Below are 13,983 nucleotides of genomic sequence, written 5' to 3' on the forward strand. Positions count from 1 at the left end.
TGGTAGTTTCACACGTGACAGCTTAAGGCTGTGGACACAAAGTAATTATAATATGTAATATTATTATAGTTACTTTATTTTATGGGTAATATGTAACTGTAACTAAATAGTTCAGTTGCAAGTAATATGTAACTAGTTACTTTTAAAAAGTAACTTGCCCAACACTGTCAATGATGAAGGTTGCATCCAGTAATAGTACTGACTCTGTGTGTGTTCTAGACTAGTGTGTTAATTGGGTGTGGCATTGAAAGTTGAATATTCGCCTCAGGTGAAGTCTAGGTAGGGAAGTTTGGGTCGGTGCCTTACTTTCACCTATGAAACATTGTATGACCTTCTTGTTTTGTACTAGTCGAAATCCTCATGAAGCCCATTGCAAAAAGGTTTCGCAGTGCCCTCATATTTCAAGTCTGTAAAATACCTCAACACAAAGCTTACCTGTATGGGAGTTTAATAAGGGTCTATACAACCTTCACTTCTTTAATACTCGCTGCTTTAAGCATAATACATTAAATATTTTGCTCATGTGGGTGCAGTTTACAACATGTACTTAGCATAGTGGAAAACTTCAGTTTTGCAACAATGCAAAACTTTCTCACAAATTTTGCAACCACAAATTATTACGCATACAACTGCACTCTATCTTGAATCTGGTGATAGTGAAATTTAGAGGAATTGCCAAACAATGTCATGTCAACATCACGAGACTAAATCGGATCACATATTACTGTAAAGCAAGTCCCACTGAAGTTGTAATAGAAAACTCACTTTCTGTAGCATGGCATCTTTAGTATACGAGGTGGCAATGTTAGAGATGTTATTAATTTAAGTAATAGTACATACTACAGATACAAGATCAATGCATTGAACATAAATGCCTATTGTAGTTTATTGTATATGATTTTGAAATGTCCTCTTTGAGACATGCACTAATATGCACAAGTATACATGCATTGCTATGGTATTTGTTGTTATAGCAATGGAGATAAGAAGAAGCAACAACAAGTCATCCAGGTACTAAGTATAAAATGTTACCACAGGTATGTATGTACATTGTCAACTTGTCTATGCTGAATCATGGTATTTGACTGTTTACCAGCACTATGAAAGCATGTAGGTCTTCATAGCAACCAACAGGAAATAGAGCATAATTGCAGTCATGATTGTCCTTGATGGATTGTTTCTGAGAATTTCGCTTTCTTAGAAAACTTGATCTCATTAGAGTATGAATAAACTGGTAGTCCCAAACTGGGGATAGGTATAAACACTGGACTGGGGATCCAAGGACCAGTGGAGACCCAACTTTTCATGAAATTTTACATACTTCGCAATGTTTATATACATTCTGTACTTTTACTAGGCATCTCTGCTAGATACAGTGGCTAATTTCACATGGCCAATCCACTTTCTGTCCGTTGCACTGAATTGTTCACACATGGTTCACACCACTGTTTAGAAATAACAAACATCTCTGAAAATCACCTGCAGTAGGCTACTTGTGCTGCACTGGGAAATAAGCACACTAGCCTATTATGCATCATCAGTTAATGAACCTCGGTGCACATGAAAATAGCTTCAGTGAAGTGATTACTGCAAGGCACACCAGCAGCTCAATAAACAGCCATGTAGCACAGCTAGGGTAGCACACAAAGGCAATGACGACCTGTTAAAACCAAACCCTTGATTAATGGCTAGCTACAGTTACTGAAAGCGTGAAGAATGAGTGGCCTACGAGACACTTATAATTTCTAGGAATTGTGCAAGGAACTGTCATGATGATAGGCTATTTGAGACTGACTAGCCATGTACTGTGATAGAACGTATAGTACATAAAAATTCCCAAAAATCCCTAGGGTCCCCACTGGTCCTTGGGTCCCCGGGTCCTTGAATCACTGGTCCCAGGGTCCACTGTTTATACCTACCCTAAGTACTGTACTGGTGTATTGTTTGTAATAATATTTCTATTTACTCCATTGGTAAACAACACCACTCACAGTTGTTATGATGTTTCGAACCAGCCTGAGTGGCTCCACCACAGGGTGATATGCAGTGTTGGGAGTAACGAGTTATGTAATATTATTACTTTTGTGGTACCTAAGTAATATAACGAAATACGCTATAAAAACAGGTAATATAACTCAAGTTACTTTATTTACAAATGTAACGCGTTACCTAAGTAATATAGTTACTGTAACGAGTCTAATATTACGTAATATTATTACTACAAGTAACGAAGTTACTAATCTCGTTAGTAATCCACTGAGTAATGCCTAGCCACAGCGAAGTATTGAAGCCTACTGAATGAAGCTTATAACCAAGATTTGCACATTGCCCAACAATGAAATCATGTCACGTGATAAGGTGGTTGTTTCACATGTGACAGCTTAAGGCTGTGGACACAAAGTAATTTAATATTATTATAGTTACTTTATTTTATGGGTAATATGTAACTGTAACTAAATAGTTCAGTTGCAAGTAATATGTAATATGTAACTAGTTACTTTTAAAAAGTAACTTGCCCAACACTGGTGATATGTAAGTTACAGTAGTTATCACTGGGTGATAACAAATTTATTTTACAGTAGCAGAGGCAGCTGTATGGTAGTCATCACCCAGCGTGGCACTTTGATACTCCCACATACTGTACAAAATAAAAACCATCACATTTACACAGCATTGAAACATATTTAATCATGCTATATACAATCTATACATTAAATTGAGGGTGCTAAACAAAGTGTTACAACATACTGTATGCATATATAAAGCAGATTTTACTGCACGTAAATCTCTACTTCTTCCACTAGAGTGGCTTCATTTGAGAATACTTCACTGCACACAGTCGTACCTCAATATCATCTTTTCTGGCCATAGTCATTTGACAGAAAAACCAAGGTTGGTTAATCTTAGCACAACAGTTATTGTTGGGAAGACAACTGTCACCGTCCCACAAGGGATCTGTAGTGTGGGATGTGGTAGTGTCAGCTGTTCCAGTGTTAACAGACTCACAATAATAATGGTCACAGGAGGCAACGGTCCAGGATATTTAGCACAAGGACAGTTGCATGGAGGATAGTTGTAGTCATCATTAAGGCCCACTGCGTAGGTCCACACATGCTTACGAGGACTGCCTAGCGTTATGGATATTCCCTCAACATAGCCATTATCTAAAAAGGATTGCTCACTTCTCCAAAAGCAGATGGTGATCCTCTCTGATAGCCTTTCACTCTCCCACAGATCTTATTGTAACTGGCTTTATTAACATGGAAGTATGTGGAGTGACAGCCAGCATTATCATTAGGTGGCCGACATAAATCTAAGCCATTTATTTTGATCTTCTTCCATCCACTGGGGCAGTCATCTCCTTTACTAGTATCAAAGTAAGCAATCTTCATCTAACCTCCTTTGTGACCACTATACACTCTAGTTCCATATCACAGTAGACAGAGTGGACATGATCAGTTCCAATAACTGACTTGCCATGACTGGCTGGGTTCTTGTCATACATGTCAGCACAGGAGACTCCAGGAATCCATACCTTGCACAGGTCCCATTTTCAGCTATTGCTAATGTAGGCAATGACAGCAGTGAGATATAAAATTGGCATCACGTTTAACTTGCTTGACATGGTATAGACAAAACTTTTGTGCACGTGGCAGCTCCTTTTTATAAAAAATGTCTTACAGGACATCACATGTGAAGGTAAAGTGCTTAGGTTGCTGTTTTGCCAGACATGATAACCACACTGCTATACTTAACAAGAGCTTATGCAAACTTGTTATCTTCTCCCACTGACTAGCTAAGCATGTTTTTAACATTTCTTAGACCATGTCACTAAACCTTTATAGTGGTTAACTGGCAGTCCCAAAGTCTGTAAAGATTTTAACCCTGGTTTCTCTTATCATAGAAAAGGGATATTTTGTTTAGACCTTTTATAGTTCAAAGAGCCAGTTTGTGATTGTACAAAACAATAAACCAAAGGTGAGTAAAAAAGGTGAACAAACATGCAATTTTTTGAAAACAGCTTTACTTCTAGATGAACAGCTACAACAACAACTTTCTTCACATCAGAACAATGAACATTTTTAAATATGTTCTTGGCTAATTTGAATTCTTCTTTCCTATCTAATAATATGTATGTATCGTAATAATTTACATCATTACTTGTGTGATCCGCAACACTCCTCAAAGAAATTTTTGTCTTTATCAAGGCTGAACCATTGATGTAGTCTTTGTTGGGCTCTTATCACAGCCGTTAGTTATGTATGGGATAGGTAGTTTGGAGCACCCCTTTGTCATCACATTCTAACAATGTTACTAATTGCTTTTCTAAATAGACCCAATTGTCACTTTCTGAAGTTCTTCTGAATTTTTGCCTGTTTTATCTCTTTATTTGGGACATTTAGTTTGATTAAAGGCTCTCTTAATGTGGTGACGTAGTACAGGATTTTCAGTGTAGGTGAAATCCACAATACAAACTTCAGTATTCAATCTCACCCCAATGAGTATTCCCAAAATCTCAAGTCAAAGTACAGTTGCATTTTGAGGAACTAAGTGTCTTGCAAAGATTCAAATCTGTCTTATAGGAATCTGGTAGTGCTGCATTCATCTTTGCTGATGTTTCACAAAATGAGATCAAGCTACATACACATGTATACTCAACAACTTCATGGCTTATTTCATCTGTAGTTCCAATGTAGTGTGTACATGCAACAGGTGCTTGCCAATGGTTCCAGAAACTCATACAGTAACACCTGTTTATCACTACAATTAATTGAAGGGCAAAAAGGGAAATAAAGTGCTTTTAGTATATATAGAGAGAAAATGGTAATTGAAAGTTATACAGACCGTATCTCAAACAAACATCTTTAAATTTTATAGCACTGATTATAAGAAAATCTTTGTGGTGCTGCTGTTTAACTCCATCGACACCAGAAAGGCTGTTTGTGGAAGTTTTGTGGCATTGTCACAAGGTAATAACTTGGCCTGTGCTATACCAGTTGTGTTTTGCTGCTAGGTTAAAAATTTTGTAACTTATTTGCAGTGAAGTGTTGGTAAATTTTGTTGTAGCATCGAATACTACAAGCCTACAGGTAATATACCCTGACACTCTATTATCTGGATATTGCTATAAAGGCATTTAACTGCCTTTTTCAACTGGAGCTGCATTTGACCATAATTGAAATTCGATTAAATGCTCAGCATCACTCTGACCTATAAAAAATAAACACCTAGTCTCAAACAAATGCCCTACTTGTTCAAAGGCTGGTCAAAAATGCTAGGAAGGGAATTAAAGGTCTATGAGGAAGTACAGTACACAACGTGGCTCTATATATGGTGTGTATTGTAGGTACTGTTTTCTTTAGAGCTTCAAAAGATTCAAATCTTAACTGAATAATATTTACATTAATAATCATACACGTGTCTTTTCTTTCTCATATGTATTTACACAATCAAGCTAGGGTGCTGGATACACATAATATATAGCCAAGGTGTATCTTAAGATACTGAATAATCTGGCAATACACCAGAACCTTAGAATATATCTCCTTATTATATGGCATATAACTTCCTCTAAGTGTTTCTTGTCAAAGCTAATAATGCTCTTCACACCATTGGAGAACTCCTTCACCTCTTTGAGTTGCATCTCTTCAAGAACTTTGATAACTACGTAGTCACCATAATAAAGCAATGTCCTCTACAACAATGGTCCTATACCTTCTTGTATGAAGACTTCTTCACTTTCAAAGTTAATCCTCCAGACTATGACAAGAATACGCACGTACGTATGTATATCATGGTTAGTGAGATCAGGAGCTCATAGGCATTGCAAGTTGCACCTTCAACGCTTATAAGCTTTAGACATGTGAATATGTCAGGTGGAGATACCTTGTGATAAAGTTTTCTTATTAGCGAAATGTCCTGATTACATACACAGATGTCAAAATATATGTACAATACAGTATGCTCATGTTGAGCTGATATCTAGGAAAGCAAAGTACAGTGGGTTGTTTCTTAAAAGAAATAATATTTCAACCAATTAGATGATTAGTAATGACAGAAATGGTGTGAAGAGCAAACATCTGCTACTGCACTAATTCAGACCTGTATTAGACTGTGCATCCTATGGCTTTGCCAATGGGATGTATGGTGAAAACTTTGATGAGCCATAAATAAAATCGAAACAAAAATGTGTAGGTCAACAAATGAACCAAATTACAAGATCTTGTGTACTTTCATCTTTTCAACCAAGAGTGTTTCAGCTTAACGCGAGTGTATTAATGGAAACATGTAAAAGTTTCCTGATTATCAATTTTAGTCAGTCACAACTACTAACTGACTAACGAGTGATATGCATTGAACACATGCCTACATACATTTCTGGTAGTTATTCTACTCCAAATATAGTAATAAAATTGGAACTCTGAATTCCATTTAAGGTACTAAAAGTGTTACATCCAAATACAGAAAATGACTATGTCATTACCAATAGCTAATGCATCTAAATACATTCAAACTTTAGTCATACATATCATCAAGAGTTCATAATCTTGATATACATACTGTAGTCAATAGCTACTACATATAGACACTGTTTTGTTTATGTTTGTTTATATATAAATATACATAGCCAAATCCTTGGCAATTTCTTTCAGTATAAATTTCTATGGTGTCTAAATTGTTCCTCAAACTTTTCTAGCCATTAGTACTACTAGAAGCCCATAAACACTGCAAGGGCACTTAAGGGCTCCAAGAACTACTGCCACTTTCTCATATTATCATATTTGCTTGGTTAATGCTGTACTTCAACATCGTTTTCAAGCATCGAGTAGTAGTCAAATTCAAATAGTCACCGCATCGATTTTTAGAACTAAGGTAATAAATGCTGCAGCATTTGGCCAAGTACATATGGTAATATCCTTGTATTAACCATTACCATATGTTTGTTATTTGCAATATTTTAATGTCAAGTTTTCTTCAAATATGCTTTTGTGGCTTGGGTTACAATACCTAGGTATGATTAAATATAGGTATATATTGCAGAACCCTAAGCTCTACAAATAGACTTACTAGTTATCATCATTGTCAACAAATGGTTCCCATCCACCACATAGACAGAGACAATCTGCTCCACTATCTTAGAAGGTACTGTATTACTTATAGTGAATCTGTCGTCACTGGGAACATCTTCTTTGGTGCTTCTTCCTGTAGAAGTAATAGGTAACTTAATGAGTAATCTTCATACCTAAAACCAAAACAGCCTTGGGGATGTAAAAAAGGGTGCTGCCAAGCAAAGTAGGATCAATCAAACAAGCTTATTCAACATGACTGGTAAGAACAAGGACTTATATCAAGTTGCGGCCAAGTAGATTGAAATATTACCATGATCAATCTGTTAAACAACTGGTAAGAACGTAAGAACAAGGACTGATATCAAGTTGCGGCCAAGTGAATGCAGTATTACCCATTCTCTTTGTATCTAGCTATTGTTATATAATAAAACTAGAGCAAATGCACATGCAACTGTTGTGTCATTTGGCCGCTTTTTAAATCACACACTACAAAAAAAGCGGCCAAATGACAATTTAATAACAGTTGCATGTGTATTTGCTCTAGTTTTATTATATAGCTATAGCTAGATACAAAGAGAATGGGTAATACTGTATTCACTTGGCCGCAACTTGATATCAATCCTTGTTCTTACCAGTCATGTAAGAATAAGTTTGTTTGATTGATCCTACTTTGCTTGGCAGCACCCTTTTTTTACAGCCCCAAGGCTGTTTTTGTTTTAGGATATCACACATTTTTGTCACTGAGCAAGACCAAAACAATCAACGCATAAAGCTAATAGCTAGTTTCACACAAGCCACCTTTGGATATCACAACAGCTTCAACAGTTATTGTGTGTACTACATCATAGCTTGGGACATGAAGTGGCAAAACAAAAGAATGTAGTTTGGTACAAGTAGGCAGGTACTTGCCGGTGTTGCAACCTCAGTAGGGTCACAGTATGGCTTCCAGGCATCATTAAAACTATCAGTGAACAGATTGAGTAAAGGCCATTTCCCGGCAGGTGAGAATGTGCCCCAAACTTCTTATTATACTGGATTGTCCCTTGAAATGCACAAACAAAGCTGTATTGTGGGTTGTGTTAGCTACTTCAGACCCATTATTAAATAACAACTGAACAACAAACACTTACGAGAATAGCACGTGTGATAGCAAGTTCATTGAGGTTACTACAGTGATCATGTTCACCTAGTGTTGACATTTACGGCCCGAGTTCACCGACTGTAAATAAATGCTACTGTAGTTAGAGGTGTCTTAAATTTAAGATAGGGTTCTAAAAGACCGCAAAATAAATCAGCAATTAGCGTAGGCACCGTTATTATCCTATGAGCGCACATATGGAAATTAACTCACCACTTTTCAGAAAACGGCAGGTCATAATCGAGTGAAATTACTCCATAAGTTTAATCACATATCAAAGATTGTACCATGAAGCGCAAGAGTGAATGAATCAAACTTGAGAAAATTGTTAATGGTGGCTCTCGCAAGAGAGGTGGAGTTCCAAGATTTGTACTGAAGAAACTTAACTAGCCAAAGAACTTGTGATAGCAAATCCAAGGTTGTAGAACTATCACAGAGTAAGATAAGAGTAAAAAAAAGGGTGGCTCATGCTAACGAGTATGCGAAGGAGAAGAATATGACGTTTTCAGCACAATTTCATGCAGTGCTACTAAAATATAACAGGGATTACTTACTTAGTAATACCAATATACCAAAGGTTTTGTTGTAGCACGAGTTTTTTTTTACAAAAATATAGTTTTAAAGGTAGGTTTTAGGTGTGCATTCTATAAGAGTTAGTCATTCGTGTAAATAACTCACGGTAGTCACGCGCCCTACTTTCCTTGGCTGTACAACTCACTACCGTGAGTAGTAATTCATAACTTACTGCAAAATTAAAGTAACACATGTACAGACCAGACCTCTCAATTCTCATGGTTTCACTTTGAGACTTGAGTTTTTGAAGTCTCACAGTCAGGTACCAATTTCTCAAGGTCACGCTATATGGATCTCAAAAATTTCAAGGTTTTCGACAAACTTGAACCCACAATCAAAACATCTTGTCAACTTAATAATTATAAGAAATTGTGCTCGCATGATGAATATTTAAATTATAATGGCATTCAAGTCAACAAAAAGAGCCAACTTGTAACCCAACGCTGTATTAAGGTGTCTTCTCATTTTTGTTTAGTACTAAGTATGTTTTTCACAGCTTTGGATACGAGGATAGAGGGTGAGAAATGTATCCCACTATCACATGCCAGACTAGAGGCCAAATTTGTACAAGAGCCATGTGACAATTTGATATCCCAAAGATAGGCAAAAGGCTAAATAAGCAGACTTATGACTCACATGATGCCGCACCGTGCAGGTTGCTTAGATTCTATATAATAACACCATAGATTAGATTAAAATATACTGCAAATAACAGAATAATATAGCTAGTTTATGCTTGTTCATATTCTTTCTGAATTTAAATGTGTGTGCATGAGCCCCACCAGATGATTGTAGGGCTTATTTGTATTGCATGAGACCATTAGGAACCCACTGATTATGCTCATTATTTTACCATTATGCTTAAATTAATGCTCAATATTTACCTATTAGGCCACTCCAAATAAATTCTCTGTTTCCCGTCCTGGACTCAGGCATATTACATGCAGGTGGGCAGTCCATTTCCATTATTTCATTATAAGATTGGCAGCTTTTCAAGCCATTATTTGCCTGGCACAACCATAAAAAGCTGCATAAAAGCATGCTTACATTTGTTCCTTCCTTTTAAGTTGCAAAAAATAGTACAAACGTGGAGTTAGTGCTGAGTTGATAGCACTGCTGACTCATGAACTGACACTGCTTTTACTGAGCCTGTAAGTATGCAAGAATAACCAGAAAATAATGGAATATTAAGAGCTGATAGTAACCAGATGCGGGTGGTGTACAGGAAACAGAGAATTTATTTGGAGTGGCCTTGTGCTCAAATTTTGCTCAATATTTATGCCTCAGTTCCCATGCTTTTTTAGTAAATTTGTACTAAAGCTGAAGCACAGACTCTAAATCCTTACTTGTCAAAATGCCGATATACTCTAATAGAACAGTCAGCTGTCTGATTATTCTCTGACTGTTCTATTAGAGTATATCAATATTTTTCTGTGAAATGTATTTGGATAAGCAAGAATTTATGGTAACGCACAAGTGTCATGCCTATTATGCTGACATTATGCTCACTGCTTTTAGGCACCTATTATGCTCACTATTATTCCAGCATAATCGGTGGGTCCCTAGAGACCATGGTGTCTCAAGGTTAACCATAGTTCCAAGTTCAGTTGAGAGGTGTAACAGACCCATGCCCAGAAAGAGAATTAATTGAAAACAATCAGAACACAAACACATTTAGTAGTAATGGAATGGATTGTACTTTAAAATCATTATGAATTCTTGGTCGCCAATCAGTGGCCAAAAAATACTTATACAACTCCCGGCTGAAACTTGAGTTGAAGCTATAAAAACTTGCTAATATAGTTAGAGCAACTAAGGCCATACCAAATTAATCATTTGTTTCAAGGATTCTAGTGCAGGTTGAAAAATAAATAAAAATGTAGATCATTTCAGCTGCAGCTGACTGTTTTATTAGAGTATTTATGACTGCTCTATCAGAGTATCTTGATCTTGACAAGTGCAGGAGCTAGTCAGACCATTAATACTCTCCATTTCCATCCCCATTGTTACACCTATAACTGCTTGTAGACTCTAGTAGAGTTTACAGCTATATTTGCATTCTTAAAGGATCACATGATTTTTTTTTGTGTTTCCAGCAAGGTTTTCCAGGAACACTGACCCGCCGAATATTGAGTACTGAGTAGTTAGCTACATTAGATGAATTTGTTGTGGCCTAAAGGTCTGACACATCGGAAGGTGTTTTGATAATGAGTAGCTAGCTACATTAGATTAATTTGCCGTGGCCTAAAGGTCTGACACATCGGAAGGTGTTTTGATAATGCCATTTGGGGACCACTATTTACCCTTGATCAGAGAAAGGTTGAAAAGGTACAACGTCGAGCTACCCGTCTCCTCCCATCATTACATGACAAATCCTATACTGAGAGGCTGTCAATACTATCCCTACCATCACTGTTGTATAGACGCCAGAGGGGTGATTTAATCTTTCTATACAAAATTCTTAACGACTACTTTAGCTCTGACTTTACTAATCTATACACCTACTCCACTACTACTATCAGGGGGCACCAGTTTAAATTGCTCAAGCAACATTCAAGATTGTTATGCAGATCTAATTACTTTATGAACAGAGTGATTAATGATTGGAACAGTTTACCTACCTCTGTTGTAGAAAGTACTTCAATTAACGCTTTTAAATTGCTGTTAGATAATTATTTTTTTTAGATTTACTTTTGTATAATGCACCTATCAATGTATTGCCCCACCACCCCCCCTCAAGCGTAAGTGGGGCTTTACAGGGGGAATTGACACGAAACTGCTGCCCTAGTCTCGTGTGCCAGACGGTTTGTGTGGGGGCGGTAAATAAACCATCTGGTCACTGTTGCACACATTCTGGGACCACTGCCGGAATGTTGGCAGAGCCAATCAGATCGCTTCGCGCACTCTGTGACGAAACAACCACTAATAATTCAAATTCTTAGTGTAATAAAGAACTGAATCTTGGCTACAGATCACTTTTTCGAAAGTTTAACAATGCCATGGGCTTAGGATCTTTGTTTCCCTAGTACAGGGCTCTTAAAAGCATTCGTATAAGAACGATCGTAGTTCGCTACGGATTTGTGAAACGACAGAATTGTCGAGGAAGACGTCCAGCAATGTTTCGAATACGTCACCAGGACATTACCAGTACAATTATTGTCTTAGTCTGCTCAAAGAGGTGATTGGAACGATTATTGCATCATCCTTGGCACAAAACAATGCCGTGATGTAGCTAATCTAATTGTATTCCAGTGAGTTCACGGAAAGTGTGCAACAGTGACCAGACGGTTTAGGCCCCTATTCGGTGATTATTAGTTTCTCATCCAGCCTTTCTAATTATTATGATGCGGGCGGGAGGGTATTACCATTATGCCATTATTTTATAATATTAACACACTGATGTACAGACCTTGTCCAAATTGTCTTTCTTTCTTACTACAAACATTTCCTTCACCAGCTAATCCTACTTTTCGTGATCACCAACTTTTTTCGACAGTCAACTGAAAGCCTGCTTTGATGAAGTCGATAGAGCAAGATTGCAACTGGCACTGTAGCAATTTGCTAATGAAAACAACAGTTCTCCTGGCGATATATAGCGCATTGTAGCGTTCATCTACAAAAACTTATAACAATTTGGTATCACATGTTCTTCTGAGCATGCATAGAGTAAATAATGGCTTACCATGCGGTAGCTTAAGAAGGATGCGGGCGGTGGATGAGAAACTAATAATCACCAAATAGGGGCCTTATTTGCCGCCCCCACACAAACCGTCTGGCACGCGAGACTACTGCTGCCCTACTATGGGGCATTTGACGATCGTTCAGTAAGCACCCAAATATTTTTTGTTGTAACTTCCTTCGCTATGTCAAATCCCGAGTAAATCCCGCGTTGCAACTGGGGCCAACGGTGGGGATTTGACACGATAGGTTTGCCCTACTATGGGGCATTTGACATTTGGCTGTGTCAAATCCCCACTATAGCCCCATATATGCCCGAGGGGGTAGTGGGGCAATACATTGATAGGTGCATAATGCATTGATCGGGTATACAGGCTTTGCCTTTACCCGTATTTCAGGCCCGTAGCCAGGGGGGGTTCGGGGGGTTCTGAAGAACCGCCCTCTTGGAAAAAAGGTCCACAATTTCAGTAAAAGGTCCACAATTTTAGCAAAAAGGTCCACAATTTTAGTATACAAGTCCAAATTTTCAGGAGCAAAAGTCCATTAGCTACAGTTTACTAGATACCACTATAATAAGAAGCTAAAATAAGTGCTCCGAGTAACTCATTCAGTGCTTGCATTAAATGCAATGCAAGATCGAGATACTCTAATAGAGCAGTCAACCACTCTAATAGAACAATCACTCTAATAGAACAGTCACAATTACATTTTCTTTTAAAAGCTACTTAATTTACATGTAGATTGTCTAAACCGAGCTTTCATTAAAATATAAGATTTTGGTGGACAAGCCCCTCCATGCAGAGCCCACGAATAGCATCCATGCTTCAACTCCATGCAATATGTATTTTCATTGTTTAAGACACCATTTGTTCTGCTACACTGCCCCTGTTGATCATGGCAGAGTGCTCAATCTTTCCCATTCTTATTCATTGTGACATTCCAATATATTATATTTAGACACATGTATGTGCAGATGGTATAATTACAGTAGCAGTAGAGATATTTTTCCAGATATCATTCATACAGCTGGTCTTCAGCTTACCTAAAAAAATTGTTAATTTTATTGACTGAAATGCCACTAAATTCAACCTTTTAGTATCTGTTTTCAAAAAATTTTCTGGGGGGGGCATGCCCCCAGACCCCCCTAGATTGGGTGTGCTTCGCACACCCAGTCTCAGTACCTTTATTAATCATCATGCAAGTAAAGGTCCACTTTTGGTCAAAAAGAACCCCCCTTTCAAAATTCCTGGCTACGGGCCTGTATTTAATCATAATCATAATCATCATGAATAACGAAAATATACAAATATTTCTTTACAACTTACTTGTCAGTTTCCTTAGAATGGTGGCTGAGTCAGATTCGGCTTGTTTAACACCTAAATTGGTGAAGTTTAATTCTTGACAGTCTTGTGCGGCCAAGCAATTCAGTTTTGCCCATTAACGATAATAATTCGAGCGCTCCGTACAGTCTTGCCGTATACTAAGTTTACTAGCCATATATTTTACGAACTAGCTAGCTAGTTT

The 13,983-nt window shown here is 37.5% G+C and overlaps 1 long non-coding RNA gene across 1 annotated transcript; it reads right to left on the reverse strand.

The window, feature by feature from the left end:
• Positions 1-5,494: 5,494 nt before the first annotated feature.
• LOC136262020 (uncharacterized) lies at positions 5,495-13,920 on the reverse strand. The gene is made up of 4 exons (XR_010704076.1): positions 13,785-13,920; positions 7,069-7,203; positions 5,716-5,760; positions 5,495-5,664 (listed from the first exon to the last, which is right to left on the reverse strand). It is a non-coding gene; the product is annotated as an uncharacterized lncRNA (long non-coding RNA).
• Positions 13,921-13,983: the final 63 nt, after the last annotated feature.

Source organism: Dysidea avara, chromosome 7 (genome assembly GCF_963678975.1).
Source record: "Dysidea avara chromosome 7, odDysAvar1.4, whole genome shotgun sequence".
NCBI classification, from domain to species: domain Eukaryota; kingdom Metazoa; phylum Porifera; class Demospongiae; order Dictyoceratida; family Dysideidae; genus Dysidea; species Dysidea avara.